The sequence below is a fragment of the Dreissena polymorpha genome, chromosome 6 (genome assembly GCF_020536995.1).
Source record: "Dreissena polymorpha isolate Duluth1 chromosome 6, UMN_Dpol_1.0, whole genome shotgun sequence".
Taxonomy (NCBI): Eukaryota; Metazoa; Mollusca; class Bivalvia; order Myida; family Dreissenidae; genus Dreissena; species Dreissena polymorpha.
In genome coordinates this window covers 36,200,285-36,220,532 of record NC_068360.1, presented here as the reverse complement: position 1 = coordinate 36,220,532, position 20,248 = coordinate 36,200,285, and the positions used below count along the sequence as shown (strand labels likewise).

Here is a 20,248-nt window from a genome sequence, read left to right as displayed (position 1 = left end):
GGTCATTTGTGAGATGATCTTAAAAAAAAAAATGGGGGGGGGGAATTCGGGGGGGGGGGGGAGTGGGGTATTCTTGGGTGCGATGGTTGAATGGTATTTCAAACATAAAATAATAAAAATAAATATTTGTGTTTTTTAACCGTTTCAAAAAAAAACTATTTGGGGGTGGGGGGTGGGGTGGGATATAGTATAGTGTGAGGGTGTGGTGGTCATTTGTGAGATGATCTAAAAAAAATAGGGGGGGGATTCGGGGGGGGGGATGATTCAGGGGGGGGGGAGGGGGAGGGCACGAGAATGGTTTGGGTGGAGTCTATTGTGGTATGTCAGGTAAGAGTAGTTTTGTCAAAGTATCAATCAAATCTAATCATAAATAAAGAAGTTATGGCATTTTTTTGCAAATTTAATAATTTGAGTCAAGGTCTTTCAAAGGTCAAGGTAAAATTCAACTTGCCAGGTACAGTAACCTCATGATAGCATGAAAGTATTTGAAGTTTGATAGCAATAGCATTGATACTTTAGAAGTAAAGTGGATCGAAACACAAAATTTTACCATATATTCAAAGTTACTAAGTCAAAAAAGGGCCATAATTCCGTAAAAATGACAACCAGAGTTATGCAACTTGTCCTTTTACTGTACCCTTATGATAGTGTGCGAGTGTTCCAAGTATGAAAGCAATATCTATGATAGTTTAGGGGTAAAGTGGACCAAAACACAAAACTTAACAAAATTTTCAATTTTCTAAGTATAAAGGGCCCATAATTACGTCCAAATGCCAGTCAGAGTTACATAACTTTGCCTGCACAGTCCCCTTATGATAGTTAATAAGTGTTGCAAGTATGAAAGCAATAGCTTTGATACTGTAGGAATAAAGTGGATCTAAACACAAAACTTAACCAAATTTTCAATTTTCTAAGTATAAAAAGGGCACATAATTCTGTCAAAATGCCAGTCAGAGTTACATTACTTTGCCTGCACAGCCCCCTTATGATAGTTAGTAAGTGTTGCAAGTATGAAAGCAATAGCTTTGATACTTAAGGAATAAAATGGACCTAAACACAAAACTTAACAAATTTTTTCAATTTTCTAAGTATAAAAAGGGCACATAATTCTGTCAAAATGCACGCCAGAGTTATCTAACTTTGCCTGCCCAGTCCCCTCATGGTAGTTAGTAAGTGTACCAAGTTTGAATGCAATAGCATTGATACTTTCTGAGAAAAGTGGACCTAAACGCAAAACTTAACCGGACGCCGACGCCAACGCCGACGCCAACGCCGACGCCAAGGTGATGACAATAGCTCATTTCTTTTTCAAAAATAGATGAGCTAAAAACAATACAAGCAATATTACAGGGCAAACAATACAAGCAATATTACAGGGAAGTCATATACTCAAATAAGTGCAATTTGAAAACATCTTAAAATTACAAATAAAACACGCCTCATGGTATAGCTCGGAAACATTACCACGACACTCGTGATAGCCATTAGCAAAACTAGTCTTCGCTTGGACTATTTCTTATTTTTTAACTTGGTTTCATTCATGCACGTTTTTCAACAGTTCAATGAGTTTAAGAAAGCAATCCGTGCAATGTACGCTTACATCGATTTAGATCGCATGCAGTATCCATATTTCATCGCGATGGTGGTTTTTATATATTTATGTACAAGGGTAAAAGGTAGAAAAAACAGTTGTCAAGTCGACAGACCCCTTTGTAATATAAATAATACTTATACTAAATAATACTAAACCGCAGAGATCATTATTATTGTAAGTCACATATATATTTTCTGGAGAGAATATGTTTAAGTTTTATCCATGCTCATACCAACTCTTTCAAAAGTATTCAGATAGTAAAGGTAGTTCATATGTACACGCAGCAGCATTAGATAAAGAAGTCATATAGTAAGGTTTTTAAATGTGTAAACAGGGCGACATAAGATACAAAAATCACATAGAAACGAAAGTTCAAAATGTTAAAATAACAACTGAAAATATTTAGAAGTCAAATATTAGCAGTTGTTCAATGTGTTAACAGCAACATTGAAGATAAGACGTCACATATTAACGGTATTCCATGTGTGATAACATATCAAGAAATCAAAATAATAACCGTAGTTCAATTTGTAATCAGAGCAAAATAAGTGATTAAGATGTCGCAAATTATAGGTAACTTAATGTGTAAACTGAACAACATTACATACCTCACACAGTAACGGTAGTTCTTTGTGTGAGCAAAGCTAACAATGTAGAGGTCATGTTTTATGAAACATTATCATTTGTATTAAACTATATATGTGTCACAGACACTGATGCCCCCAGAACACATATTCGGACACAGACAAATCCACTGTACATTTTACAGGGCACAACGCAAAAGGGCCATGATACCTTTCAGAAAAATCATATACACATTAATCAGATGTAACAGTTTTAGCAAAATTGGCGATTTAGCTCGGCACTGAAAACACTGATTTGTCTGACTATATTTTCCCACGTGGGCATAGAGGCATATGGCCATTATTCTACTGATATAGTCGCTGCCAAAAGTCCTTCCTTTACGATTACCAGCACATTCAGGTCATTTTACGGCGAGACATTCACTCAGTTATTAAAGAAAAGTAGAACAGTGCATTCAAGAGACTACATATTCTCTAATGCAACAATGTACGAACGGCCATACCTCTGCCAAAAAAACGCAAGATCATTAATTATTTTCTATATGATCGTCTGCACATTTAAGTCGTTCCACTGTAAACGTTTCAGCGCGATCCATCAAATAGTTCAAGAAGATATGAAAACGCCACATTTGGGACACGACAAACAGCTAGAGGCCATCATTCTACCATTTGTGATAGCCAAAATAAATTTCTTGCAAAATTTGAGCAATATTTACACAGTTGTTAAACCGAAGTTGCAAAAAGCGTCGGAACGTACGTACGGACAAGTACACCGCTTAATGCAATCTACTCCGTGGGGCATATCAACACAAGCAATTGACAATGATATCGGCATTGATCACAACCCTTCAATTAAATATTTACGAAATAACAAACCATTTAAAATGAACTTGCTCACACACAAAATAATTAAAAAAAAAATAATCGATTACTATGTACACATAAAACACACCTGTCAGTTTGGATAGTATACCAAAATATTTATGAAAGTACAAAATTATGGCTCACACACAGGGACATATTTGTACGGTTAAGAAATACACATATCCTCTGGGTTTCAATACAAATCAAAGAGCATCGCCTATCGTTTCCTCTTTGATTTGTTGTTTGCTCGACCTTTTCTTGGTTCAGTTTAGGTTCTTCAACGACTACCTGTATATCCTCTATTCCCAGCTTTCAGTTCTTGGAATGTTTGAAGCAGCAGCCTGTTTAGCCATCTCTTCATTTTCCTTAAATACATTGAACGACTATCAAATTTCAAAGTCAATGCTTTTACATAATCTGAATATCTAAAAATCAGCCAAGTTAACAACTTTTCGAAATTTGTGTGTGGTCGAAGACGCAGAAAATAAAAGCATCTTTAACTCGCAAATATTTTAATTTTCTTTTCCATAAATAGAATGGCTTTTGTCTGTGTGACATTACAACAACATTTGACGGTTTATAAATATTGTCAGTTTAAATTTTACCTGTCTAAGTTTATCATGAATCTGCTCAATGTACGGTTTTAGAGTTCGGAAATTATTTTCCAACTCTTTTAATTTCATGTCAACTAAACCCTCATGCTTCCACATTCGGCTGTTGATTTTGAGTTGAAGTTCTTTCTCTATGTGGGCTACAAGCGTTGGAAGTCTTTGTATGTCCATCTGGTGTTGTGCATAATGTTTCTCTACATACGATTGGTCAACCAGTCCGAACCCCGAATCATATAGAAACGTTTTTACGTCTTTTAGTTTTGGTTCAATGAATTCCTGATAAGTTTTCTTGAATTTCATTAATTCTTGTGAGTTCCGTTGATGGTCTAGGGTAGCCATGTGTTCTTTACGAACTTGCAACATCGCATTTTCTTTTGAGTTACCATCATGTATACTTGTGACCAATTGTTCAAAATATACACCGCATATACCACATGACTTATTGTCCATTTTTATTCCAGCAAAGCTTGGATCAAATGAAGTGTCTTTATCTTTTTTGGCATTCCTCTTATCCCGTATCTTTCTATACCAACGCGAAATAGTCGTGACAGCCCGCTCCCTCGTGTCTCGTAGTTGCTGTTCTTGTTTTTCCCTTTGACTTTTCTCAATTTCCTCTTTAGTCTGATCTTCCTCAAAGTCAGTTTCCTGTTGGTAGTCCTTTTTTACGACATGTTCTTCATTAACGCTAACACAGCCTTCTTTGTTTTGTTGCATTGCGTTTAGTGTTTTGTCAGCATTCAAGAACTGGTCATCGAATATTTCTCTTATTTCTGTTGAAGTCTTAATTGCACTTTTTGCAAGAAGGACCATTTTATTTTCTGTTTTCCATGAGCATACCAGTAATAGTTCTGATCTTTGTCGATAATTCAACAAATCCTTTAGTACATTAGCAACATCTGCTATTCCTGTAGCATTCTGCAAACGCTCTTGTATTCTTCGGAGGCGCAATGGCGCATTGTCTCCTAATTTGACTTTCGTCATCATATTCATTAACGACTGTTCATTGACTACTTCTACAGTTTTGCCAATGTTACACACCAGAGTCATTGCCAAAATCAGCAGTCTTTCAACGACACCAAACATCATTGGATTATGTACACTTTTCTTCACTAAAGTTTCCATCAGAGGTAAATGATCACACAATCCTGCAACAGCAAATGCCATACATTTTAAACGTTCTTGCATTCTTGAAATCATTTTTGGGTTATTTCTGTAGCTTGTTTGAAACCTCTGAATTGCTTCAATTATTTTGAGCCCAGATGGAATGGATGACTCCACAAAAAACATGAGGTTGAAATAGTTGTTTGGAAGAACAAATAGGAAATCTGCAAAATGCTGAATCTTTAATTTCGCAATAATAAGGGAAGCCAAAGTAGAATAGAACTCTAACCACATTATGAACACCCACGGTTCAAGAACGTCAACATCCTTTTTGCTAGAAAGAATGATGAATTTCGTGAATTTTTCAACAGATTCCAACACATCTCCCTTCAAAAGTTCATCAAATGAATCGATAAACCTTCGTGCGGTACACTCGACATTCATGGTATTGTTGTGAGGCGAAACCATGACAGTGTAATACGTTTGGTTGAAGCGTTTTCCTTTCTTTGCTATTTCGCCATCCAACTGAAGTTCCAGTTGTCTCATTTTGATGAAGGTGATGTTTCAAACTGGTGTTTACCAGTTGTAAATCGGAAAAGATAGTAGCCAAACTCAATGCGCATGAAAACTTCCGATTCCCTTACAGCCTGGCTATTAAGCAGCATACCTTTGTCACAAGCTAATGCGTATTTCCATTGCCCGTGTAAGAACTCTTTCAGTTGCTTTCTAACCTTATTTCCTGAAATGTATTCCGTCAGCTGTTTACTATCATTCCCAATAATATTTGGATGGCCATCGATTGGCATCAGATCATTCCAGAGACAGAAGCAGCCTTTATACCTATCATAGAAATTGTCCACCTTATTTGTAACAAACACTTCTACAATTGATGTCACTGCATCTGGGCACTTCTTTTCAATCAAGCTTGAAGCTCCACTTTGGACATGGCTTTCACATTCTATGCACAAAACGTCAAGTTTTATTAACATGCCAAAATCGTCTTTGTTTGCAGGCGATGCAGGTTTCTACAATGCTTTCCACGTGTACAAGGCATATCTAATCTGAACCAATCACAAACCATTACTTCGTCCCTAAGAGTCTGAATGCGCGAAAAGATTGGTTTAAGCCATTGCTGAATTCTTTTAAGAAGTACAACAGCCAAACTTACACGAGTCTCCTTTTTAAAGACTTCAATAACTTGCATTTTCTTCTCAGCCTTGGAAGAAATGAGATCTGGAATCATGTCGAGACAACGTGGTCTTTCTTTAGGATGGACAGCATATTTTTCACTACTGCAAGGTTTAAAGCCATAAAAGCTGTCAAACTTCAACAGTCTGTTAACATTCTGAGTTGAGTTCGGGAACAGATGAGCAAAACAAACGTTAAACAAATCGTGAATACTCCTGATGCATATTTCCAAGTTTTCAAGATTCAAATTCTGTGTTTGTACAAGCAAATGCGCGCATTCAACTATGCCAGCGGTGTTTTCAAAGGGTTTGGACTTTCGAAAAGATTGTAAAGCCTTTTCAATACACTTTGTATTCTCTGATAGTACCCAGTTCAACATCCAAGCAGCTCCCAATCCATCAAAATCGTTACAAGCCTCAAACATTTCGATTGTTTCAAATATTGCATCTTTAAGTACCAAATTAGATTCCCCAAGTCCTGTTGGTGGCTTTTTACTGTCGCTCATAAGAGATCTGCACTTCATGAGGAGATATTTGCCAATCACTGCTCCATCTCCTGTCTTCTTGGCCATTAAAACTGCTTCATCTATTGTTCCATACACGAACAGCATTTCAGCTGCTTCTTCAATCTTTCCTGTAAATATAAAAACTTAACATTTATAAAAACATTACTTTTAAGAGTAAGACTTCTTTCATAAAGAAGTAATAACATAGCAAATTAAACAAAATTTAAATCATCACTTAGTCAAGCAAATTCGATTAATTGATTACCCCCACACGTGTTTATAAATGGGTGACATTCCCTTGATGTTTGGTAGAATCCTTACAAAATAAGACATCTTTAAGAAAACTGTGTAACATTTGTCCTCAGTACATGTGTGACTTTTACCTTAACCCTATAGACCTGAGTCTAACATGTGACACACCGCCATAAACAGGACAACAAATGTAGAAATTATTATAGAATCGCTTGATGCATAGTGAAGTAATGGCCTAATTATGAATAAATTATCAAATTTGTGATCTTTGATCTCAATTAGTAACCGTGACCTTTTAACTAGGGTTGTGGGTCTTTCATGTGACTAAGATCAAGATGATTAAGAACATTGATGTATGCTAGAATCCGGTAGAAAATAAGGAATATTTAATCAACATTTTTAAAATTTGACCTTAATTTTTGACATTGATCTTGACGCTAGAGGCCAGAGTCTTACTTGTCACACAAAGCCAGAAAACGGAGAACAATTGTAGAAAGTAATTACATAATCCTTTGATGGATGGTAAAGTTTGGGCTAACGTAAGTAATCGAAGTTGTGATCTTTGACCTCAATGTGTGACATTGACCTAGATTTATGGGCCCTGCGTATTACTTAGTCCCGGATATGTGATAACTACTGCGGTACGTTTGATGGATGTGCCTCAATTGTTATTGGAGATACAGCTCATGATAGAACAACTCATATATAAAGGGATATTTTCAAGTCCCAAGGACAATAATTCCATTATTTGAAAATAGTTTTCGTCGCAAGCGGACGTGCATCATTCTCTAATTTACATATTTACAATTATACACAGTTTTATTGAAATCAACCCCAACAACTCAGAAATGTGGCTCCAATGCCAAGTATGCTTATTTTCAAGTCCAAAAGGCCCATGACTCCATCTTTTGCACATGTATTGCGACTTCATCATCTTATCCATTTAAATATACAATATACATATACCAAGTGTCAATGATATTGATTAAGCGGTTCATTTCAGAGATATTGGTCCGGACGGACATACGGAGTGGATTTTTTAATATTGTTTTTCGATTTTAGTTACAAAGAACTGACCCAACTGGCCCCAAATGCAATCCCAATCAACGTCTACATCTAAACTATGTTCAAACAAAATTACAGCACAATACATTCATCCAAACTTGTTTATGAATGAAAGTAATGAGTAATTGGTTGTAGTAAACGGACCTGAGCAACAATATACATTTACGAAGAATGAGTAGTAACAATTGATACAGTTTTAATCAATGTTTTAAAATAATGAGAAGATGCAGATCATGTTAGAATATAACAATATTTTTCTACGATAATGTGTTGAAAAATAAACTTATGTCTGGGTACAGATGCATGTTCACACTTGTGATATAATCTACGCAACTATACTTCTCACCCTATGTTATTTGACAAGAAGCTACAATACTATGAACCTATGATGTGTTAAACAATCTACATAAAAAGGATAAATAACATTACCTGAGTTAGCCAATATATCTGCTGCTTTGTTAAAGTAGTTTCTGTCTTTTAGAAATTGGACACGATCGTTGGTGTCTTTAAATTTCTCCACAGCTGCCATCATCTTATCTTTCTCCATGTTCTGATCATACCAATCGGCCGCCCTATATAGATTGAACATTAACTAATATTGTATGCATTTGTGGATTGCTATAATTATTGAATTAGCTCATATATATAACATAATGATTTGTATCAAAATCAATAAAAACAATGATATAAGTATATAATTGACTGACTAATATTTAACACAGGATGGTCGTAGACATCTTGTCAAGCCAATTGTCAATAATTCTTGCTTGTTTCCGACAAACTGTTTTATGAAAAAAAGAGCTTTTACCTCAACATGTGAACCTGACCTTCGAGATATGGAGATGGTTTTATTAATTTAAGTAGGCCAGATTCAAATAGCGGTGTTCGGATAATATGCCTCAAATCGAGCCGAAAAGAGAATCATCATAGATTGGGTTTTGTTCGAAGCATTTAGAGCTACTCAGACACTGAAGTTTGCTGTTTATCAATAGGTGGAAAACACATTTAACACTATTTTTTGTACAGTTGGTTTCTTGTTTGGAACGTTATTCTGGAAGTACAGGTTAATAATCTTTAATGCCAAACACACGGACGATAATTCTGGATAAGAACATATTAATTTCTTTTCAGTATTTGATATTATTCCCTTAGTATTGAAGGGAATCATGTTTTTAGAGTAATTGGTTTACAAATAGACATAACTGGCCTGTAAGCGCATACTTGGAATGTCAAAATCACTCTTTATGTTTATTTCACTTCGGGTAAATTATACTTTAAAATTGACATCACTTGATCCGCGATAACAAACTTAAGCACAATGGTTGCACGATATACGCTAAAAACTCGTCTGTTGTTGAAGGGTTCAACACAAAAGATATAGTGGGACACTGATAATATGTGTACGATAGTATTGCTTTTGTGTGCACGACTTACTCAATGGTGATAATTACCTAACGCACTTGGGAATACAACAATACCTAAGTTAGCAGGACATACTTGAATCTAGTAAATATAACTACTCTTCCAACTTTGCCTCAGTGGTATGACACGTATGCGTTACACTATAGTGTGCATTAAGTTATCGATGGCGGATGACTATGGTTTGTCTACGGCTACTGATAACGAACTTACTTTTATGACTAGTTTTTCAATGCATTTATAAGAACATACACGTGACAGTGGGCTAATTTGTTAAATGTGTTAGTCTTATTCGCTGTTACAATTACACAATTATGTTAATGTCTTTGCTTGGAAATATTGCACTTTATACAAATGAACAGAATGCTAAAAGAAACTTGCTCAAAAGCCAGAGTAATCGTCAAAAATTGCTTTGCAGACCCTTCTAAATTAAATTGGTTCAAGACAGTGTAAGGGGTGATTTTTGAACATTCCATGCACACATAAATTCGGTTGTCTGTTCTCTTGCCCGCTTCATTGGTAATACTGTTGCGTTACAGAAACATGTTCCTCTGATCTCTGTGTGGCATTCAAGTGAAACAAAGATTAAAAGATTATATAACTATTGCAAAAGGTAATTGCCTTGACATTGGAAAATGGAACAGACACATCAATAGGTTATGTGTAGTTGATATGTTCCAGAAGTTCGGAGTTATTAACATTAGATATGAATAATTACAGTAACCCTTTATTTTTTAGGAACATTTAAGGTTGTAAAATACGTTTAAATAGGACAGAAAAAATGTAATGTGAGGAACAAAACTTGATAATTATTGTCCTATTAACTAGAGCACGAAAAGTGTTGATCTATAACACTAATGTTTTAGTTACAATATGATAATTTTATTATAAAAAAATCTAAATCAGCTTTATAAATTAAAAATAAAAGTACAAATATTTGAATAGACATAATCCCAACTTACAAATAATTAGTTGTATATCTTCGTATTCTGCTTGTTTTTGGTCTACATTTTTGTAACTGGCTTTAACTGGCTTTCAACATTTAGTCAAATTGTGCATTTATTTTGTTTTACCAGCCAATAGGTTGAAATATGGGGCATGTAATCATTAAAAACCAAGTGTGTTGGTCTATACACTTAATAATCCTGTGTGCCAGATTCTCTTATTTCAAATAAAATCGAATTAATAATGTTAATTACGCTTATGAAAAAGTTCTGATTTGAATTAATATGTGCTATTGTTAGTTTGAGGACTGAATATGTTATTGTTAATGATGAATTAAGGGCCGAATTTGTATGTCTTATTTCCTATGCATGCTTTATAATATTTGCTTAAGTGCCAAATCATACATTGTTTTTATTTATATCATATAAGTTAACATGACTTGATTAATATAAACCGGTTTATTATATTGTAAATGATTAATAGAAAATACGTCAAGTTACAAAAGTGATTATGATTAACTAATTTATTTGCACGTACAATGACTCCTGATATTATTTCCTCTATAAACGCAATAAACTGTTTAAGGGCGCCTCTTTTATGCTATGCACCAACTGCTTTCATGTTTTATTAAAAGAAATCACAACTTGCATTCTAATAATGATAAAGAAAAATATGTGTTAGCTATAGATATGTTTATTACTTAATTTAAAACGCATTATTAAAACAACTGTTTAAATTTTAATCCTCATAAAACTGCAACCGTTATTGGAAGACGTTAAACAATTGCAGTACGTTCGCATTTGCTGAATTAAGAAATTTCGAACAATTCGATTCTCGTTTGATATGCCTACTACATAAATTATCGCAAGTAAACAAACGTTAACTAGAAAGCTAGCCCGAAAAAAGATCGAAGTGCCATTGTATGTTGTTATTTAGATTTATCAGTTTTACCTGAGAATGTTAAAGCTTTTAAGTTCAAACATATCAGGTTCAGGCGTCAAATAGCCAACTTCAAATAATGAAAAAAAAAAGAATTTTGCAACACGTGTTAATAGTTCATCAGTATCAATACCTTTAAAGGCATTTCTAATACACAAATGATACATACAAAAAGACACGGTGCTATACTATCAAAATATAAGTATGCATTTGCATCGACAGTATGTCACTGTGATAGGATTATAAAAAAATATGTGTTCTTTGTAAGGCAAATTGTATACAAATTGTAACGGATAATCGGATAATAATTACGACTGATACCTTCTTGGGTTAACTGTGCTCGAGCTGTCACTTGTGTGAATAGACGCATCCACCGATTCATTTAAAGGGTCTTTTCTTTTAAACTTCACCAATGTTTCTGGTTTGTTTTGCTGAAATAAAATATATAATTGTCAAATTGGTATATTGGAATATGCACATCACATAAAGTGCAATTTACATGAAAAGCGAGTGCATTAAATGAACTCAAATAACTGAAATGACCGTTTTCAAATGTTGTCTACAGAAGATGCACCTGTGTACTGTTTTCACTTGCGAATATGCTCTTTCTGTGGCCTAAGATTTAAACCGACCAATACATTGACCATAGATACATCCTCCCTTCTTGTGTTAAATTATTATTTGCATTAAATATTTATCACATTTAAAGTTGTAAGGGTCATTTAATAAAACGCGTCTGATTCATTTGGCATGAATGAATACCTTTTGTTCGTGGTCAAAGTCCTGTTGACAGGAATATGATTCAATCGGATATTTCTTGTCATCATTGATAGTGTGTCCTGATAAAAAACATAAAGGACTGAGCAGTAATACACGATCGCAAGGAGCATATTGAAACAACTGTCTTCAACGTGTATACCTAATTAATAACATTTAGTTTATACAATATTCACATACTAAAAGATATGTGTTTAGTTTTGTTTCGTATTAAATTATATTTAACTGAAGATGATGCAACCATGACCATATACAAACAGTTAATATTTATCTTCACCAGCAGAAGAGGAAATCAGTTTTAAACAATGTCTTCCTTTATTATGGCAAGGGACCAATTGCATAACAATGAACACAACACAAATAAACTACACAAAACATACATGTTAATAAAAAACGCACACACATGAACAAAACAGTGCTCACCGCCTTTGAATCATAAATGCAGACGCACTGGGGGTTTAAAACCGTTTTTAGGAGCTCAAAACCTCACACTTGGTCCACAATTATTCATTAAATATTTCAGTGTACATACAAAGTGACCTCATAGCATCACACATAAAAATAAATACCAACGCGAGTATACATTTCAATTGCATTACTGTTAGACAACCTCATGGTCGTATACAAACCAGACTATCGGCATTGTAACTTTCTGAAACTAGATAAAATGTAACTAAGACGAGTACAGAATCATAGAGTCATTCAATTCGTATCATGGTCTGAGATAGACATGTCTTGATGATATAAACATAGCTATCAATATGCCGCACTAGATAATAATTGAATACTTCATTAATGTAGTAACTATTGGTATATCAAGTTTTTACCTTTCTCGAATGAATTATAATTCTTTTTCAGTGAGACAACACTGCAACCTTTCTTCAACAGCGCTGCCATTTCGGGCGCAAAGTCAGCATTTATCCTAATTGAGCACGGTGTTTCGTCTTGTTTAGCAACTTCATGCTGAACGTGTGCTATTTTCTCTTTAAACATTCTCGTAAGAATGAATGTCTGCTCGGGGGTACCAGCCTTTAAAACTAATGAATACAGTGGAAGAATTTCAGCTATCGTCGCTTCAATACTTTTGCAAGTCGAATGTCTTACACGAAGCAATTGAGTCGCTGTGTCACATTTAGTATTTACCTCTTTCAGAACTGTTGATCTTGTGTTGTTTAGCATAGCTATTATACTGTCAATGTGTACGTTTATTTCCTTTGAAACTTTCGAACCATTATTATGTATATTCTCAATTTCTCTCTCGCAGTCTTTAATAACAGTATGTACTCGTGCCCTTGACTTTTCTAACGATGCTTGCACACTTCTGTATTCTTCTAAGTGAAGTCTACATTGCTCTGTCACTTTGTTTACATGCTTGCATTTTCTGTGAATAAACAGGCATTCACTACAACATAACAATGAATGATCCTCACATATAAATTTAATCATTTCAAAATGCTCCTTACATTTGTCCATGCCTTTCATATCCACTTCAGATGGCCTGGAATCCGCTTCTTGGCTACTAACAATGTCATGATTTCCAAGCGTATATTTAAGGTGTAAATTCTTGCATGTGCTGCAAAGGAATTCTTTACAGATTGAACAGAACAACGAGGCATCGTTGTGTTTGTTATCCCTTATGCAAGGATCGCATAGTCTCAAAATAACTTGACCTCCAATCACGTCACTCGATAGTTCGTGCCACGTATCGTCAACACCACCGGTAGCCATGGCATCAGTTTTGTGTTGAGCAAAAATGCCTCATATAGAACTAACGGCGGTTCGTGTATTTGTTATAAACAATTCATTTCATATAACTTATATATTACCGTACTGATTATTAGGATATTAAATATTATATTCGGAGTTAAATTTCACGTACAGCATTCATGATTATTAAAAAAAGTTGAAATCGAAAGTAGCTAAAAGCATGTACATCATTGATTTATAACATAAAATTAATGTATATATCGAGCTTCATAGCGTTTTTGTTTCACGTTATAAGTCCCAAATAGGTTTTAAACACATGTACAACTGCGATAACAAAGCACAAAACCAAATAGACCCAGGTTATTTTCGAAAAATATATGGGAGGTAACCCGCCTATAAAGTTCGGAAAATAAAGGTTACATTATACTAAATGATCGAGAGCAGAGGGAATAGAAGATGTAGTCGTCGTAGTAGTCGGAACATTGTTGTAATCGTAGTAGTCGTCGTAGTAGTAGAAGTTGTAGTAGCTGTCGTAGAAGTAGTAGTAGTAGTAGTAGTAGTAGTAGTAATAGTAGTAGGCTTATTGGGTCATTGCCGGCCTGAAATGGCCCACAAGTCACCCAGGGGTGACTGGAAGCCGATAATTGTCACCCTAGGGTGACTTCAAGCCGATTCATATCACCCTGGGGTGACTTCAAGCCGACGCTAGTCATACGCGGGTGACTAGAATCAGCTTCATGTCACCCCTTGTTTACGTTTTCAAGCCATTTCAGATCGACAATGAACCAATGTGCGAAGCGCATTCTAGTCGATTCTAGTCTAGCCGATTCTAGTCACCTGGAGGTGACTAGCGTCGGCTTGAAGTAACCACAGGGTGACATGAATCGGCTTCTAGTCATCCCCGGCTGACTTGTGGGCCATTACAGGTCGACAATGACGCAAAAGGCAGTAGTAGTAGTAGTAGAAGTAGAAGTAGTAGTAGTAGCAGTAGTAGTAGTAGTAGTAGTAGTAGTAGTAGTAGTAGTAGTAGTAGTAGTAGAAGTAGTAGTAGTAGTAGTAGTAGAAGTAGTAATAGTAGTAGTAGTAGTAGTAGTAGTGGAAGTAGTAGAAGTAATAGTAGTAGCTGTAGTAGTAACAGTAGAAGTAACAGTAGTAGTAGTAGTAGTAGTAGTAGTAGTAGTAGTAGTAGTAGTAGTAGTAGTAGTAGTAGTAGTAGTAGTAGTAGCAATAGTAGTAGTAGTAGTAGTAGTAGTAGTAGTAGTAGTAGTAGCAGCAGCAGCAGCAGCAGCAGCAGTAGTAGTAGTAGTAGTAGTAGTAGTAGTAGTAGTAGAAGTAGTAATTGAAAATATTCAACATGTGCGTTATATAATTCAACGTGCGTTGAAGTAGTTATAATATCGCGTTAATAATATGGTGACGATGCATCACAGGTTTTTACAAACTAAATTGTAAATATCATTCAAGATTTGCTTAATATAATTCATCATGTGAAGTTCTCAATTGCTATATGCTTTATGTAAGTAAATTGTTAAACAAGAATTCAAGAATCAATAAATTACGCAATATTTACTATACAAAAAAGTGTCAACTTACACATTTCACATGCGAAGAGATAAATGTAAATTTCAAATTAACATCACAAATCGTACAAGGCGTCGGCATTTTTAGACCTTTTAACGAGTTTGTGTCCAGAAATCACATAAATTTCACTGAAACTGAAAGAACATGGGGTAAAAAGCGGGGGTAGTTTTTTTTGCGATATTCAACATTTTTGATGAGATTGTTGGTGAAGGTAATTTTAAAACAATGGTTTTTCGAAAGCTTGAGTTTGAGAAACTTGATGGATAAGTTGACACGATTTTTGAAATTTGAAGTCGAGAAAAGAAAGTCTATAGAAAAATAAGAACTTGTCGAATCTTAAATGTTGGTGCAAAGGTATTGAAAATGAGGGATAATTATCTAAGTTTTTCACGGCCGATTTCAATTGTTCATTTTCAGATGCATGATCATATTCAAAAGATCATACAGGAAATGTATTCACTGAAAGGGTCCATTATCAATCAACCCGGTCCATTGCGCACTATTCTCAAAAGTAAACTGCATATGGTTGCACTTGGTGACAGAAACGCAACGTATGTGTGCATTACAGCTGTGTTAGTATAAGTTGACAGACTGAATGTAGACTTCTTAGTGAATGCAGCTACTGACCAACCTACCCACAACGATTTTGGCATTGTCAAAGTTGCTTGAGCAGAACTAGTAATGGAAGAAAATCAATAATACACATTTGTGAAAAGGAAAATATCATCTTGAGAAAGGTTTCATTTCAGTCGATTCTGTTTTGATCAGCTAAAATAACATTTTATTGCATGTTCAATTAAACGCTGCATTCTGATCAGATAGTCCGCTCACGTTACTTGTGCGTCAGTCCCGTATTAAAATCAACGTATAAATATTCATATCCGTACTACTTTGTCATTAACAAGTGTCTAAATAGTGTCATTTTATTGCAATAATGTCGCGACGTTACTTTTCGTTCGTCAATTTTGAAATGATTTCATGGTTTAGTGCGATCGTTTGATGAAGTGAAACCGGAAGACGAGATTCGTAAACCGGCGAAAAAAGTATGTTATGGCCCTTATAATTTAAACAATTGAAGCTCACATGCATATTATATAGGTAATTGTAAATTGAATAACATTTTTCGGAATTTCATCAGGGTGTAAACTGTCGGAAAAATAACTCATAATTTATGCATAGATGCATGTGTAATTTTTTATCATTCTATTCATGAGAAGGTACCACGACAGCCGTGTGTATGAATAAGCAAAACTATGCAAAGAAGAGTACTTAGCAAATGCAACTTTGCTCAAATCTGCTGTGATAATTACACCTGGTATATTTTCGTTTGAAATCAAAGAAGACGATGTTAACATGTTTGCTTTTATGTAGATTGATGCTCTCCCAAGCATTAAACAAATGCTAGTTTTATATTGATAGGTGATAAAGTGAAACTAACATCTTTGAAAAATTAATGTATAAGTATCAATTATTAGACACTCGTTTTCTCTGGAGACTTTTGCTCCATTTTCGGAATCGATGCAAAATCTGTTACACGTGTCTTTAAGTGGTCAGTGTATTACGAATATGTGATGTCTGCATGTATGATTCCATGTTGAGCAGATACGTGTTTCGATCGGATCACACTTTAAGAGGTGTTGATGTAGAACATAGCACATGTAAGTTGTAACGCGTAGCCCATGTTACATGTACATGTTAGAAGCAGCACGTTAAAAAACATGCTTAAGCACTACAAATAGTTGAATATTAAATAGCACTACATGTACATATTTATTCGCTTCATTTTTAAGAATAACATTGTCAGTATGTGTTTTGTTCATGATCGTATAGACACAAAGCTCTCTATCCCATCAAGTTGACATGGTATATAGTGTGATGCAGCCATTCAAGCCCTAATTATACTGCATTTACAAAAAGAACGCAAGATTTTATACAAAATTTTATCTTTTGCTCAAATCAATTAACGATTGAGTCGATGCCATGTTTGCAATTATGGCTTGCCTTTAATCAAGAGCTTCTTATCGATTAACAGCTTCATGCGACCTGCAGCGAGTTCGGGCCAAACGAACAAACAAAACGTGTGACAATTGTAACCGGGACTGTGAAAACAGTTCGAGTCATCCGATCCTCCGACCCTCGCCATCCGACAGAAATTTTTAAGAATATATAGCAATAAAAATCGGTGCTTCGAGGAGAGTTCGAGCCAACCGGAAATTCGAGCAATCGGGTTTCGACTGTATTTACATTTACAGTTCATATTTAATCACGGACTCTAGATGAGACGGATATGAAACGGGAGCGTACCGGCGAATAGCTTGTCGATACTTTGTCACGTGACCGGTAGCTATCGATTAGCGTACATCGAAGCGCCGAGGTTATACATTTTGATGTACCCACTCACGTCTTTAAAAAAAAATATACTTTCATTTCTCGGCCGATTTTGACAAATTATATATCATTAGAAAGCCTACGTTACGTAGTTTTCAGATATATAAATATATATTATGTTTTTCTTCTGATTTGGGCAGCCCGGCGAGTTATAACTTTAAATTTTGAAAATATCACACCGTTTTAGAATCTAGATTTACGGTTGACATGCTCGTACTTTATACCGATTTGTAGCGTTTATATTTGGAGTTCAGTTTTAAAAATTACATCTTGCTTAGGAGAATAGAATTCTGTATACGATAGAAAAAACAAGGCTATTGTCAAGCAAAATGGTCCCCTACCGGCTCCACTTTTGTCAGAAATTCCACCATTTTCAGATTTTTTTGGTTGCCATAGCAACCACAATTTTTGACGTAGGAACAAAATGAAATGACGTGCATAATGTTCATATTGCCATCTATCCATGTTGCAAGTTTCATGAAAAAATATTAAGAACTTTTAAAGTTATCGCAGGATCCAGAAAAGTGTGACAGACAGACTCACAGACGCACTAAGCGCAAACCATAAGTCCGCTACGGTGAAACCGGTAGGGGACAAAAATGGTTTTAAAAATGAAATTTAGTAAAGAATGAAGGCGTACGAAAGTATCGCGCGGTCCTAACGCAGAGAACCGATGCTACGGTCTTGGCGATTATGCTTTTGTTTATATACCTGCCATTTAATCTTTTGTCATGATTATTTTCTTTTTATGGAATATATTGAAATATTTTGTTCACGAAACATATCAATAAAGCTAATTATTAATGAAGCTTAATAAATTAACAATTTGATCTATTGTTTATAAGACAGACAAGGTATTAATTTTATTACGAGACAGCGTATATAGCGGACCCTCTTGATATTTTTCGGCCGGGATTTTCAAGAATCTTTAAATAATTTTAATTAATTGATTATTAAAGGTAAATAACCTTTCATATAATTATACATAATAACCTCTTTGAAAATAAACAACAAACGATGAATGTTTGACACCCATTTTATTTTAAGTATGCAAAGCCGAAAAATATCAAGAGGATCCGCTATATACGCTGTCTCATCATAAAATTAACACCCTGTCTATGTTATAAACATGAGCTGTAATCGTTAATTTATTAAGCTTCAAGAATAATTAGCTTAATTGATATGTTTCTATAACAAAATATTTCAATTTATTCCATAAAAAATATAATAATTATGTTAAAGGAAATGAAATGGCCGGTATCTAAACAAAAGTATAAGAGCCACGACCGTAGCATCAGTTCGGTGCGTTGATACCGCGCAATACGTTCTTCCGTCTTCATTCCTTACTTGCTTTCGTTTTTAAACCATTTTTTTTTCTATCGTATACTTTCGTACACATTAATTCCTTATTTAGTTTCATTTTTAAACCCCTTTTTATTCTATCGTATACAGAATTCTATTCTCCTAAGCAAGATGTAGTTTCAACAAGAGGGCCCTAGTTCGCTCACTTGAGAGGAGTCGGTTCATTCAAACTTTACCAAATGTCAAACTTTACCTAGATATTGTCCAGACAAACATCCTGGTCAAGTTTCATCATTATTGAACCAAAACTCTGGCGTATGGAGTGTTATTGTTTTTGTAAGATTTAACCTGGTTACCTATATTTTGAGTTGACCCCCCTCGCCAAGCATCAAACTAAATTGCTTACAAAAATAAATATTATGACCAAGATTCATAAAATCTGAAACAAAATTGTGACCTCTATAGAGTGTTTACAAGGATTTTGTATAATATAATAAAGAATGCTTGAGAAATGTGAATGTTAAATTGTTTACAAACCGAATGTGGACGGACGGAGGGCAGACAAAGACCAATCCTAAAACCTCACCTGAGCAATCACGTGAGCTAAAAAGTGTGCTTCACCGATCTGAGCAATTTTCCAACTTGTCAGAGAAATCAATAAAACCAATGTATTTACTAAGTTTCACGATGATTAGGCAAAAAATGTGACTTCTATAGTGTTCGATGACAAGGTTTCTCTCTAGTCACATAAGGAAAACTGCCCCACCCCCTAGCGGCCATGTTTTTTGACCGATCGGGACCATTTGTGAACTGATCTGAGATATATATCAAACCAATCTTTTCACCAAGTTTCATGATGATTGGGCAAATAATGTGACTTCTAGAGTGTTCACAAGTTTTTTTTTACTATATAAATATAAGAAAACTGCCCCCTCCCCCAGCAGCCATGTTATTCAACTGACCGGATTCATTTTCGAATTCAACTCTCGTATCAAGGAAACAAATGTTCGGACCAAATTTCATGAAAATTGGGCCAAAAATGTGACTTTAAGAGTGTTCACATGTTTTCACTATATACATATAGAGAAAAATGCCCCGCCCACTGGCGGCCATGTTTTTTTGCACCGATAAGGACCATTTTCGAACTCGTTCCAGATATCAATAAAACTAATGTTTCGACCAACTATCATGATGATTGGGCAAAACTTGTGACTTCTAGAGTGTTTACAAGATTTCTCTATAGCCAAATAAGGAAAACTGCCCCGCCCACTGGCGGCCATGTTTTTCAACGGACCGGAACCAATTTTAAACTTAACCAAAATATCATTAAGGCAAACATTTTTACCAAATTTCATGAAAATTGGGCCAAAAATGTGACTTCTAGAGTGTTTACATGTTTTCACTATATACATATAGAGAAAAATGC

The 20,248-nt window shown here is 35.0% G+C and overlaps 1 protein-coding gene across 1 annotated transcript in view; it reads right to left on the bottom strand.

The window, feature by feature from the left end:
- Positions 1-298: 298 nt before the first annotated feature.
- Positions 299-20,248, bottom strand: part of LOC127833269 (TPR and ankyrin repeat-containing protein 1-like) — a 140,263-nt gene continuing 120,313 nt past the window's right edge. Inside the window, exon 51 of the transcript XR_008027288.1 lies at positions 299-3,175. The gene's annotated coding sequence lies outside the window, so the exon portion shown is untranslated. The remainder of the gene's footprint in view (positions 3,176-20,248) is intronic.